General features: G+C 46.2%; 1 protein-coding gene across 3 annotated transcripts in view; it reads left to right on the top strand.

Moving 5' to 3' along the window:
* The window catches only part of RFTN1 (raftlin, lipid raft linker 1), a 191,714-nt gene that overhangs the window by 168,157 nt on the left and 9,921 nt on the right, over positions 1–13,636 (top strand). The gene's annotated exons all lie outside the window — the stretch shown is intronic.

The raw sequence follows: 13,636 nt of genomic DNA, 5'->3' as shown, positions 1-13,636 counted from the left end.
CCGGATTTCCAGCAAGTGCTGAATAAGTAAGCACAATGTGATTATACCCATACAATGGAATATTGTTTGACAATAAAAACAAACAAAGTACTGATACATGCTACAGCATAGATGAACCTTGGAAACATTATGCTAAAGTGAAAAAAACCAGACACAAAAGGCCGCATAATGTATGATTCCATTTACATGAACTGTCCAGATTAGGCAAATCCATAGAAACAGAAAGTAGATTGGTGGCTGCCTCGAGGTGGGGGGAAGGAGAGGGACTGCTAATGGATACAAGAAATTTGGGGAAGTGATGAAATGTTCCAGATTTAGACTGTGGGGATGGTTGCACCATTCTGGGAATATATTAAAAACCACTGAATTGAAGACTAAGTGGGTGACTATTTAGATATTTCAATTATATTTCAATAAAGATTTTTTAAAAAGTGGTGCTTGTCATTGAAGACAGTTTAGAAAATGCAAATAAGGAAAAGAAGGCAAAAACCCTACTCTCATCATCACTGAGAAAAGAGCCACATAACAATGTAACATCTTGGTATATTTTCTTCTAGTATATATTCTGTCTAATATTTGCATATTTGGGATCATGTTGTTCATACTGTTTCTACTTCATCAATTTAAATGGCTGTAAAGTATTTCAGGATATGAACAATCATATTTTAATTTACTTAATTAGTTTTCTATTGGTAGATTTTAGGGGGTTTCCATTTTCTTGTGCTTGTAAACCAAGAACATTTTTTTTAAGAGAGGGAGTGAGAGAAGAGCAAAGGGGGAAGGAGAGAGAGAGAATCCTAAGCAGGCTCCACGCCCAGCATGGCGCCTGATGCGGGACTCGATCTCACAACCCTGAGATCATGACCTGAGCCAAAATCAGGAGTTGGACATTCAACTGACTGAGCCACCCAGGTGCCGCAACCATGCATATTCTTTAGCTTTTATCATTATACTTCATATCACTTTTTGATTTAAAGGTCCATACTTTTTTTAAGCTGGCTAATTTTTATTTTTATCTCACTGAAACAAATTTTACTTTGGATTTTACCTTGAAAATTCTTGCTAGTGTTCAGAAGGGGGTATTGGGCAAGAAGGTAAAGGTCAAGGTTCATCACAAAAGTATTGCCCTACTTCAAACTTGTTTGGGCCACGAGACTCTGTAGAGCCACCTTCCTGTATGAGGACAAAATAACTTTGAAAGAAGCAGGTAGACTTGTCTCTATTAGATCGTAGTCGGTGGTTTTGTTTTCTAGTCTATATCAGTTTTTGCTGTGTAGCAAACCATTCTAACCTTCGTAGCTTCAAATAGCTATTTACTTAGCTCAGGATTCTTTGGGTCAGCTGAGCAGTTCTACTCTGGAGCAGCTTCGCTGATCTCCCGTGGGCTCTCTCATGCCTCAGCTGATGGCTGGGTGGTCCAGGGTGGCCTTGCTCTCATGTCCGGTGGTTGGCTGGCTATTGGCTGTGTCAACGGGGTCTTGCCTATCTTCATGCCCAGGAGGTTAGCTGGGCTTCTTCACACAATTCCAGTCACAGCGTCCCCAAGAGCCCCAGTGTGCTAGCTTATTTCATGCCTTGGTTTGCCTCACATTTGTTAATATCCCATTGGCCGAAGAAAGTCACAAAACCAAGCTCAGATTCAAGAGCTGGGGAAATAGACGCTATCTCGCGGTAGACAGTCTGCAACATGCGGCAGTGGCAGATGCAGGGAATGGATGCACTGGTGTGTGGCCAGTTAATAATTTACCAGATAATCTTTGCCAAAACATCCAGTGCCCTCAATGATTGGTGACCAGCATGTGACTCTGTGGGTTTAATTTTCATACAAGAATATATTTCCAGCTTCCACATACAGAATACCCAGGAGAATGGTATCACACCCTTCTGGCAGGTTAACTGACATTTTTTAATGGTAAACTCATGTCTCATCAATGTTGAATGTGATTTACAGCAGTTTTTATAAGACTTGGAGAATATAGGACAGCAACAGCAAAACCTACCCCAAAAATGAGGCGTCAGGTACATTGATTCATTTACTCAGCAACTAGAGTACTTACTTGTGCCAGACACTTCCCTAGATGCTTGGGACTCATCAGCAATGAGATAAATAAAATCCTTGCCTTTGTGGAGATTGTGTTCCTGTGAAGGAAAGGGCAATAAATAGGTAAACAGATCTGTGCCAAGTAGTGATCAATAAGATGAAGTGATAGGGCAGGGGACAGTGGGTGATGGGGGATTTTTTTTAGAGGACACCAAGTAGAGTTGGCCAGTCTCTCTGAGATCATTTTCATTTTTTCGACTTTGCTTTGCTCTTCAGAGCTCGTCCTTTGGTGAGTCACTGCGCAGATGCTGATGGGAACCCAAGAGTGCTGTTATAGGCCCTGGTGGATTTACCTCTAGGTTGTAGTGGAGCAGGGAGCCAGAGAGAATGGAAGGACTCATGGGCTGGGGGTACTGGACAGTCAGGGATCTGACATGTCCTGAAGGCTGGATAGTTTTCTTGGATGCTCTATTAGAAGTCCACTTACCAGAAGCAGGGTCCTCAGAGGACATGCTGTGGGATTCGTGCAACATAATTTAGCCTGAGGGAGAAGGGAGCACGGAGAGAGATGGCTGAGTTGGAATCATGGTAACCATAGCAACAAGACGCTGACAATTGGGTCACCGAGAAGAGAAAATTGACTGAAGAGAATATTGACCGAATGCCAAAGTGGGACTGTGGCACCTTGAATTCACCAGGTGGAGAAAGTCAGGGAGAGAAAATCTGTTGTGTTGAGCATTCCACAGCATTGAGGTCTTACCCACTTTCTTTTCAGAGTGAACCCAAGGCCGATGTAGCCCAATACACCAGGACACCCAGCTTTGTGTAGCTCTGTTTGTTGCTAGTTTGCGCAGTGACAGTGGAATAATCCTTTCCTTCCATTTCCTCTTCTGTTAAGATTTTGAACCAGCCTTTGTTCAGGGCCAACTTTTGGGTTAGCATTTTATGATTATTGGTAAGGTGTCAGGACTCTACTATAGAGGAAGGCGGTAATTTTGATGTAGTCTTAAGAGTACTAGAGTTTGGGGGGCACCTGGGTGGCTCAGTCAGTTAAGTGTCTGACTCTTGATCTCGCCTCAGGTCGTGATCTCAGGGTGGTGAGATCGAGCCCCACATCGGGCTCCGTGCTGGGTGTGGAGCCTGCTTAAGATTCTCTCTCTCCCTCTGCCCCTCCCCCCCCAAATAAAATAAAATAATTTTTTAAAAAGTTCTAGAGTTTTTGCTGACAAACTTTCTGGCCCCCAAAACTCCAAAGTAAATACCTTTAAATATATCCTGTGGGAAAGCTCTTTTTAAATCCTCTCGTTTCCACGTAGTAGTTAAGGTGAAAAAATAAAAAAGAACGGTTAGAAAATGATCCTCCATCCACCTCAAAGTGTCTAAAGAGGGAGTAATAATAAAGTGGCAAATCCTATTTACTCCCAGAAAGCCTAATTTCCTCGCTCATCAACGCAAGTGGGAGGGACTTGGCAAGTCCCTGGATAGAGAAAACGTTTCTTGTTTAATTGTTATCAAACAAAGCTGCTTCCAAGTCTGCCGGAGAGGACATGCTCGCCCCTGATGCATTCAGTATGTGTGTGAAATGTCAGCTTCTGGAGGACGTAAGCCCCATGCTGCGACAGTATGAGGTCCCGCTGAGCAGCCAACAGGATGTAGCAGCTCTGAGATGCTTAACTGTTTGCAATCGGAACTGTGGCATTGGCTGTCCCCATCAACGGCCAGGGTTTGCCCAGGCGTCACCCCCTTAACCTCAAAATGCCCAGCCTCATCACCTCCAGCATAATCCGCCAGCCCTTCAGTGTAACGTGCCTCTTGTGGTTCTCGTCTCGCCCGGGCAGGTGCATGTCAGCAGACAGCTCTGCTAGCATGTTTGGCGAGCCATCGCCTGCCACCCCGCGACCCCTTCCCGCCTCCCGCCCATGGGACTGCGGAGAAACCCACGCGTCCCGGCACCAGATCGCCCTGCTTTTCCTCGCGTCCGGGAGAGTGTTATCTTGCCCATGCAGGTTGGGTTTTCCTGCCAGCTTGGCGTGCGTGGTACTTTAGGAGAAGCCAGAGCGGGGTCTTGAGCGGGGCTGCTCTTCCCCAGCGGGGGTTTTTATCTCTCCTTCCCAGGGTATGCGGGTGGCAGTGCTGGGCCTCCTGGTAGGTTATCACCAACTGGACTTCAGGGCTGCAGGTGTAATGCAAGGTCACAGAGTGGCTGGCAGAGAGGAAGTGAGGGCTGGGGGTGAAAAATTAAAACACTGAATTCCATTCAGTCGCAGCTATTACGTTTGATTTCTCTCAAGTTAGACCAGGTGACTTTGACGACGGTCTTCCTTCGAGACATTTGCCTGGGCATCCGGCTTGTCCTAGAGTAATAAGAATAGGGCAGTTAGCTTCTACTATGGAATAAAACAGCCAACACTTAGCGAATTAAAATAACAACCCTTTATTGTTGCTAGTGAGTCCACAGATCCGCCAGGTGACTCTGCTGATCTGGCCTAGGCTTGACTAACCCCACCTGGGCTCACACATAGGCCTCGGCAGCGGCTCACAGGTCCAAGATGGTGTCTGTCAAACGTCTGCCATCCTCCGCCAGGCTAGCCTGGGCATGTCCTCAGAGCATCGGCAGGGCTCCACGAGAGCAAGTGGACACAGCATGGCCCCTCGAGGTGTAGGTTCAGAGCTCCCATAAGGTCACATCGACCATATTCTGTTGGTCAGAGAAAATCACAAGACCAGCCTGGATCCAAGGGGTGGAGAAATGGACCCTCCCTCTTTCGGCGGAGTTATGTTGTAAAGAGGCCTGGATACAGGGAGGCAATAATTGAGGTCATTTTTGCAAACAATGCATCTCAGATAATAATAAGAACTATCATTATTATTTTGTTGGGCTCTCAAAGGGCTCCAGAGTTGGTTACCCTTTCCTGCATGGTGGAGAAAATCAGGCAAAGACGTAAATTAAGCAGCAGGGGTGGGAAAAGAGTCTTGGGATGGAAGACTGTCTACACAGCCTGCATTTCATCTGCCCCCTTTTCTACATCTGAGAACTAAGCTTTTTTTTTTTTAACATATTCTCTTTGAACATTATGAAAGGCAAAGTTGTCTAAAATGAGACCGACTGCTTTCTTAGACTCTATTATGTTGGCCTAATTACATATCAGGAAAATGTTTTTCTGGGGCATTGTGTGTAAAACAAAGAGGAAAACAACATCTCCAGCCGGCCCCAGCGTCCTTGCCCCTCCCTCCGGCTGGCAGAGGCTGCATCCCGCAGGAGGCCCCCGGGGGGACGGAAGATGAGGGCCTGGGAGGCAGGGCTGCTGCAGCCCCAGCTGGCCTCAGAGGGATTTGCCCCTTCCCCAGCGAGAGTGGAGGGTAAGTCGTCCCTTCCTCTGTCCTTCCCTCCAGCACAGCTCATGGTGGCTTCCATTTGGTGGTGGAACCGTGTTAGTCTCCCCATAGCCCCCAGACTGGGATCTCCTGCCGTGGAAGAGGTTTCCCAGGTGCCCAGCACAGAACCAGGTTGGCTGAGTGTGGAGATTCATAAATGGAGTGGTATGAGTGTAGCCCTGTCCTCTGGGATACTGAAGGACTCGCTGAGTTTTCTGCAAGACTGGCCTAGCCCAGTGTTAATAGCATCCACTTATCATTGGATAAATAGAGATGAAACGTTTCTTGGCATTTCCCTCCTGCCCCGCCTTCGGATCTCTACTTTCCATTATATGAGGGCATGACTCTCCACCTGCCCTTGTGGCCAGGGTCCCCGCTGTGCCCAGGCACAGCAAGGTAAACCCACATTTCCTGACAGCATGCTTACACCCTGTTTTGTCTTCACTACCAGCCACATGCTCGGCCTCTTGCTGTCTGCCACTTCCCTCCTAAGATGTCCTGGCTGTGGTCTCCCAAGACCTCGCTGTCAACTGCAGAAATAGTCCTTCGGGCATTGTGTTTCTTGCCCTCTTGTGACATTTGATGGTGTGACTCTTTCTCCTTAAACCTGTTTCCCACCCTGGCTGCTCAAGAGATTATTTCTCTCCATCCAGTCTGTGTTTTCTTTATTCCTCCCTCACCTCCTCCCCAGGAGATCCTGTCCTCAGCCAACCTCAAGGCTCCTTGAGTTTGCAGCTACCGAGTGTTGGCTATCCCCTCCAGTTCTTTATTTTCATCCTACCTTTCCCTGCCTTTAACTGTGTATTAGGTTCTATTGCTGCTGTGGGCTTAAAACGACAGGGATTTATTCTCTTATCGTTCTGGAGGTCAGAAGTCCAAAATGGGTTTTAAGGGATTGAAATCAAGGTAATCAAGGTGGTAGCAGAGCTGCATTCTTTCTAGAGACTGTAGGAGGGAATCTGTTCCTTGACTTTTCAACTTATAGAGGCCATCCTGCTCAGAGCCAGTCACTCAGACCTCTGCTTCCATTCCTCGTACCTCCTTCCCTGACTGACCAACCCCCCTCCCCAACCCCCCACTGCCTGCTTCCCTCTTCAAAGGACCCTTTTGATTACATTGAGCCCACGTGGATAATCTCTCTTTCTCAAGATCCTTAACTTCATCACATCTGCCAAATCTCCTTTATCATGGAAGGTGACATGGGCCCAGGCTCCAGGGATTAGGACATAGGCATATTTGGGGAGTGGGTGAACATATTCTTTCTAATAGGCCCCATCTCATCTAGCTGCCTTCTGGACACTCTTCCTTGAACTCTGCATGTCTAAAATGGAATTCACTCCCTCTCATTGTCCTCCTTGTCCTGCTCACCTTGGTTTAACATGTGATCAGCCAGTACCCAGGCCCCCAAGTCATCATGTGCATAAAACATAATTTAATTTAGCAAGCCTAATATTGATGGACACTTGGGTAATCTTTAGTGTTTTGCTATTGCAAACAGTTCTCCAGTGAATATCCTTGTACATTTGTCATTATATATAGAGAGAGATAGATAGATATAGATCAATTCCCAGAAGTGAGATTGTTGTGTCAAAGGGTAAATGTATTTGCAATTTTGAAAGATACTGTCAAATTGTTCTCTATGAGGTTGAATCAATTTACCTTCCTGCCAGTGATGTATGAGAATGCTCACTTCCCCAACAAAGTAGTTGTCAAACTTCTGGGTTTTTACCAATATGACAGGTGAAAATGCATATCTCAGTAGTTTTAGTTTGCATTTCTCTTATTGTGGGATGGAGTGTTTTTTAGTGTGCTTAATGACCATTTGAATTTCCTTTTTTGTGACTCTCTTCCTGTTTGTGTCCATTTTAAAACTTGGATTATTAGATTTTTTTATCAGATTTTAGGAGCTCTTCCTTTTTTATCTGTAATATGAGCTACAAATGTTTTCCCATCTTGTCTTTTGTCTTTTGACTTTACATAGCTTGTCTTTTGTCTTGCAGAAGGGTTTTTATGTCACCAAATTTATTATTTTTACTTTATGGCTTCTAGACTCTAAGTTAGTTAGAAAGGGCTTCTAGTAGGCTCATTAAAATTAAAATAATAAAGCTGTGTTCAGTGTGAGGAGTTGGACACAGGCATCTATTCCTTCTGAAAAATCTCAGTGAAATGATACAAAAGGAATGATCAATGATAGGTAGGTAGGCAGGTAGACAGATAGACGCTAGAGTCAATTCTCATTATTCATGGATTCAATATTTGCAAATCCTAATTGCTTAAATTTATTTGTAATCCCCAAATCAATTCTCTTGGTTCTTTCACTGTCACTTGCAGGCATATGCAGAGTGGCAAAAATTGGAGTTCCCAACATTCATGTTCCCAGTTAAGGTGACGCTCTGCCTTCTTGTTTCAGCTCTCATACTATAAACAAGTGTCCTGTTTGCAGTCTACTTAGTGCCACATTTTTCACATTTTTGTGCCTTTCATTGGTGATTTTGCTGTCTAAAGTGGCCCCAGACCTCATGCTGAAGTGCTGTCTGGTGTTCCTAGGCACAAGAAGGCTGCAATGTGCCTTACAGAGCAAAGACACATATTAGGTAAATTTTGTTCAGGCTTGCGTTCTAGTGCTGTTGGCTGAGAGTTCAAAGTTAATGAATCAACAAGATATATTTTAGAAGGTGCCTTTAAACAGAAACACACATAAAACAAAGCTCTGTATTGATCAGGTGATGAAGATGTCATCAGAAGCTCAAAGAAACCTAACCCTGTATTTCCCCTAGAGCATTGGTTCAGAGTATTCAGTAATTCTTATGACAGCATTATAGAACATAACTCCCATGAATAATGAAAACTGACTGTAGATAGATAGATAGGCGGGAAGATAGATAGACAGGTAATATACCCACAAGAATAAAAAGATTGGAAGAAGAGAAAGTAGAAAAGAGGAATGATTTCAACACCTTTTTAGAAAAGGAAAGTAGATAAAGGGATGCTAATTGGCTTAGCAAAGTGCAGGAAGCTGCCACTTGAATGTACAAGGAGCCATGTGAGAAAAGCTCTGGTTTTCAAAGCATAAATGACCATGCGATGGTGGGAAGTGAACTGCAAAGCTGACAACCGGGGCATTGGTTTAAAGTTCTTACGTATTGTGTAAGAGTCCTAGCTTCCATCTCTGCAGCTTTTGGGTCTTAAAAATAGGGTTGCAGAAAATTTAAAAAGGTAATAAAAAGGCTGAAAGAGAAAGGAAATCCTTCAGAAGGAAAATAAAAAGAGTAAGAAAATGGGGAGGGGTAATAACATGAAAATAGCAGTCCTCCATTTTGACTTATAGAAGATCCAGAAAGAAGAGAGAAAATGGAGAAAAGGAAAACTATCAAGGGAAAATAAAAGAACACTTTTCAGAAATGAAGGACCAAAATCCTCAGATGGTGAGGCCATCAAGTATATAGCCCTGTGAGTAAAAATGACTCACACCAAGGCACCTTGTGAAATCTAAAACTTCATGGGGAAAAATATCCTAAAAGCTTAGACAGCACAACAGGTTACAAAGTATTAGCAATCAAAATAGATACCTCAATAGCAGTGCTGATCTCTAGAAGCTAGTGGAACAGTGCTTGAAAAATCTTAATGGGAAAGTAGATTCCAGCCCAGACTTCTGTACCCAAACTGTTAGTTAAGAGTGAGAACAATGACACTTTTAGGAACGCACAGACTCAAATGACTTCCAGGGCATGTGTTTCCTAGGGAGCCACTAGAGGATGCACTCCAGCATAATGTGGAAGAAACCAAGAAAGAGAAAACACCAGCCTTAGATAGCAGTGGGAGAAGAACCCAGGCATGGAAAGCGGCCAGACCAGGATTGGAGAAAGGGTGCAGAAAGCTCCAGAAGTGATGTCTCTAGTGGAGAAAAAAAACAAAAACAAGAACAGAACTAATGTATTTAGGCACATGGGATATTTATCGATGGGCATAGAATAGAGATGTTAGAGCATATGAAATAAATTAGTGATGGGTTCACATACAACCAAGCACATGAAGAAAAAAAAAATTGAGGACACAATTAACTCCAGGAAAAAGAAAAGATCACGTGAAAAAGAAGGCATAGTCACAGTGTATTACTTGACCCAACATTGAGCAACATTTGCAAAGTTGTAATAATACAAACACTAACTTTTTATTTGCTTAGAATGAACTATGACCATTGGGGACACTAAGAAAGAGGAAGTAAGAAATGTGTATGGGAATGTGAAGCCTTCATTTCCCATGGTAGGAAATCAAAGGATATCCAAAATTGATAAGTAAAGAAAAGGTAGTGTATGTATACCCTGTCAATAAGTGCTGGGCATTAGTGTTTTGGCAGCATTTTTTCAAAAGACATACACGTGTTTTTGCAGGGCTGTACCTTCACATGCCCTCTCCATGAAAGGTGAGGGCCCAGCCCAGTGGCAGTCGGGAATAGAGGCAAAAGTCCCCCAGTCACTGTTTTCAGGCATGGAGATCATCCCAGTGCTGGTCCCGCACACTTTTCAGATATGGGAAATTAAATTCCTCTCTTCATTTACACAGTCGTGGAGAAGGAGCCAAGTCTTGTCTTTGAAACTGCTTTTCTCCCAGATTGCTTCCACAGCTTGAAACAGGAGAAAAGAGCAGACTGACATTCAGGATACAAACTTTCTCACTGGACCAGTGTGTTACCTCCTAATTACTTCCCTGCATGGAGGATCTTTAAAAATGATCAAAAGACAAAGGCATTTCTTAGTAAACTCTACATGCTGTTGTCATGAGTTTTGGAGGTTGTAAGGGAAGGTTGTGTTGGATGTTTGTTTCCTTAGTTGATTTGCAACCACTGGAGAAATTATGGGGAACAAAGGGAAACAAAGAGCCATAAATACAAATGAATTCCTTTTACACGAGTTGAAAAACCACAGGACATGCTCCATTTTTTTAGCACTCCAGGTGTGATCGGAGATTACGGATCCACACAGGAGAGTGGAGAGTTAATTAAAATTTGTGCTCCTACTTCCAGAAAGAAATGTCTTTCCGTTTGATAAGCAGGCTGTCTTTGGAGTGCTGTTTGTGCTTTTCTGTCCTCACTGGAGTGTCACAGAAAAGCAGATCAAAGGGAGCCCCCATCCGGATAGGTTTTCTACCACCTTTCTGAGCTAATGGACTTGAAAGCCTCTTCCCCTGACTGCATGGGGCTCATGTCATATGCGAGAAATGCCGTCTGCGTACGGTATTGATAATATGCAAACGGGCTTTGATAGATGCTTACAGAAAACCACATTTACCATTAATTAAATCAAGACTACCCCAAACACCCCAAGCGAGAGAGGCTGGCCAGGGTTGCCGCCTCACCCCCTACCATTTGTATTTTACTTTTCGCCTCGCCACGTGACGGCCAGATACTAACACTTGAGACTGAACCTTCAGCTCTCTCAAGCAGGATTATGTTTTGTTGTGTTTTCTCTTTTCCTTTGAGTTCTTTGTGCTTCTGCACCCTCTGGCTGACATCCCCTACCCTGAGGGGAAAACCTGTTTGGGAGAAAGCCTGCTGTCTTTCTCTTTAAGATAGTGACAAAACGAAATAAAATAGAGCAAAATAGAGGCAGCCTGGGCGAGGCCCGCGTGAGCAGGCAGGTCAGGCTGCAGCGGACGCTGTCCATTGTCCCGCTGCTCTGGGTGCCCGCGGAGAAAACCCAGCCGGGCCACAGGCACTAATAAAAGGACTCTATTCTGCCACTCAGGGCTTTGTGTGGCGCCAAAGCTTGTCCTAGTTGCCATGGCTACTGTCTGATTGTGGCGGGTTTGTCACAGTGCTTGATAAAGTGGGAAGGTTATTCTTGATAGGCCCAAGTAATCATAACCTCGCAAAGCTTGAGAGTGTGGATTTAACACTTTTTTCCTTCCTTCCTGAAATGGGGAATGCAGGGCTGGGGGCTGGGTTGTCAGGATAAAGCAGCCCCGGCAGGTGGTAAGGGCCAGGCCCAGCACGAAGGATACCTCCGGCTGGTGTGGAAGGGAGTTCCCCTCGTGGCCAGGGGGCTGGACAGATAGGGGTGTCACTTGGGTCATCTGCCGTCCCTAGGCCTGAGTGGGGGCTTCAGAGAAAGGGACAGAATGGGGGCCCCTCCTGACCCTACCATCAAGTGATTATACTTGTATGGCTCTCTCCTTTCCTCCTTTCCCTTCCTGCTCCCGCCTCTTATTTAGGCCTCTTCCTTTCTTCCCCCTCCTTAGCCTGCCGTCCTTTCCCTTCCCTTATACCTTCCTCACCCCAGTTCCCTTACAGAGCTGGGCCTTTCAGAGCCCTCTACTTTCCCTTCTCAGATGGAGAAGGATGGGCAAGGTTAGCTCTGAGGTAACACAACTGATTGAATTTGGCCACAGAATTGGACTCTTCTGTCATCAGAAGAGACCTAATTGAGGGGCACCTGGGTGGCGCAGTCGGTTGAGCATCCAACTCTTGGTTTTGGCTCGGGTCGTGATCTCAGGGTCATAAGATGGAGCCCCGCGTCTGGCTCTGGGCTCCGCACGGAGTCTGCTTAAGACTCTCTTTCTCTCTCCCCCTGTCCCGCCCTGCCGCCCCTCAAATAAATAAATATGTACATCTTGAAAAAGAGAAGAGACCTAATTGATTACCCAGGCAGTGCTTCTCCGACTTGTGCATCAGAACTACTGAGAAGGTTCTTTCAAACAGATTCAGGGCCCACCCACAGTTTTCTGATCTGGTAGGTCTCGGCAGGGTCCCAAGACTCTGCATTTCTAACAAGCCCCCAGGTGATGCCAATGCTGCTGGCTGGGGGACCACACTTTGAGAACCACTGTCATAGGCCGAGGCTTATTTTTTATAGTTGAGGAAACAGGTTCCCAAAGGATGAATTACTTGCCAGGAGTTCAGGCGACTTGGTAGCCGTGCTGGGATGGGTGCCCAGGGATAGGGGTTTTAAAAGCCATTTGAAGCGGGAAGGCTCATCTCTCTTCCAGCCCCCTAGCCCAGAGCAGCCAGATGAGCTGGTTCTATTCCCAAAAAGCCTCTAGCAGCACAACCACTCACGCCTATGGTCCCCTTGTGAGCTGTGCCACTCCCAAGTGAAGCCCACCTTCCTTGGTGCTCTGGGCCCAGTGTGATCTGTTGTACATGCTGGGGTTCTCCCCCTGGAATGCCCCTTCCCCGGCTCCACCTGTCAAATACCTGCCCAGCCCTTGGGCCCCAGGAAGCCTGCCTTGACCACGGCTGGCATCCTTCCTCTTCTGCTGACCTTCGAAGCCTCGTGGCCCTGCCCGTAGGCCATTTTGTATTCCCATTACTTGCATGTCTGTGCTGTTGCCCCTGCTGGCTGTGAACTCTGGCAGCAGGACTGTGCCTTCCTTCACCTTTGTACCCACCACTGCAGAACACTTGCTGACTAGCCTTGGTTGGAAGGGATCTGGACACCTGTTGGAGATTTTCTGTAGTTCTGAAGCCAGCCTCATGGAGATGGAGAATCCGTAGACAGCAGGCAGGGTGGGGGCCGTACCTCCAGCGTCCGCCAGGAGCCCCGAGGAAGAAATGAGGCCCGCTGCAGTGAGAGAGCATGACGCGGAACCCGGGGCGGTGGCCTTGCAGTACGGGGCCCTCCCGTCGGGGGCACGACTGAGTTTCTAAGTTGAAAGGCACGTCAGAGCCCCCAGCACACACGCACACACTGATTTGAAATAAAACACAGGCAGCACTCATTAGCCCGTTCGTGTCCGGCTGTGTAACACAGGTGAAGCTCCGTGTGTGTGTGTGTGTGTGTGTGTGTGTGTGTGTGTGTGTGTGTACGTGTGTACACGTCTGTCTTGCTGCCATGGCTGGATGCGAACAACGTGATCATTTTTGAAATGTGATCTAACTCCCCACCACACCCTCCGAAATCTTCAGTGTGTTGTCATCTGCCCTAAAAGCAGCTCTGAGGCCAGGTGATTGTGCTTATCCAGAGAGACTCACAGGAGGCTATTTGTCCACACAAGAATAAAATTAAATTAATGCATTAATCCTTTGGCTCTAATTCCTTGCCGGCTGCACAGCCTGAGTCCGGGCCCAGAAAGAAATCCCACGTTGGCAGTTTGGCTCTGAAGTCCGTGAGCGTCAGAGGAGCGGGACCTCCGGGCTGCAGGGCGCGCCCCGCCTCTTTCCTGCTCTGTCGCCTCGGCCCAGTCCTCCCCTCATTGTTGACTTGGGGCAGCCGCAGCCCTCAC

This window comes from Halichoerus grypus, chromosome 1, assembly GCF_964656455.1.
Source record: "Halichoerus grypus chromosome 1, mHalGry1.hap1.1, whole genome shotgun sequence".
In the NCBI taxonomy this organism is placed as follows: domain Eukaryota; kingdom Metazoa; phylum Chordata; class Mammalia; order Carnivora; family Phocidae; genus Halichoerus; species Halichoerus grypus.
This window is presented reverse-complemented; position numbering and strand designations above follow the sequence as displayed.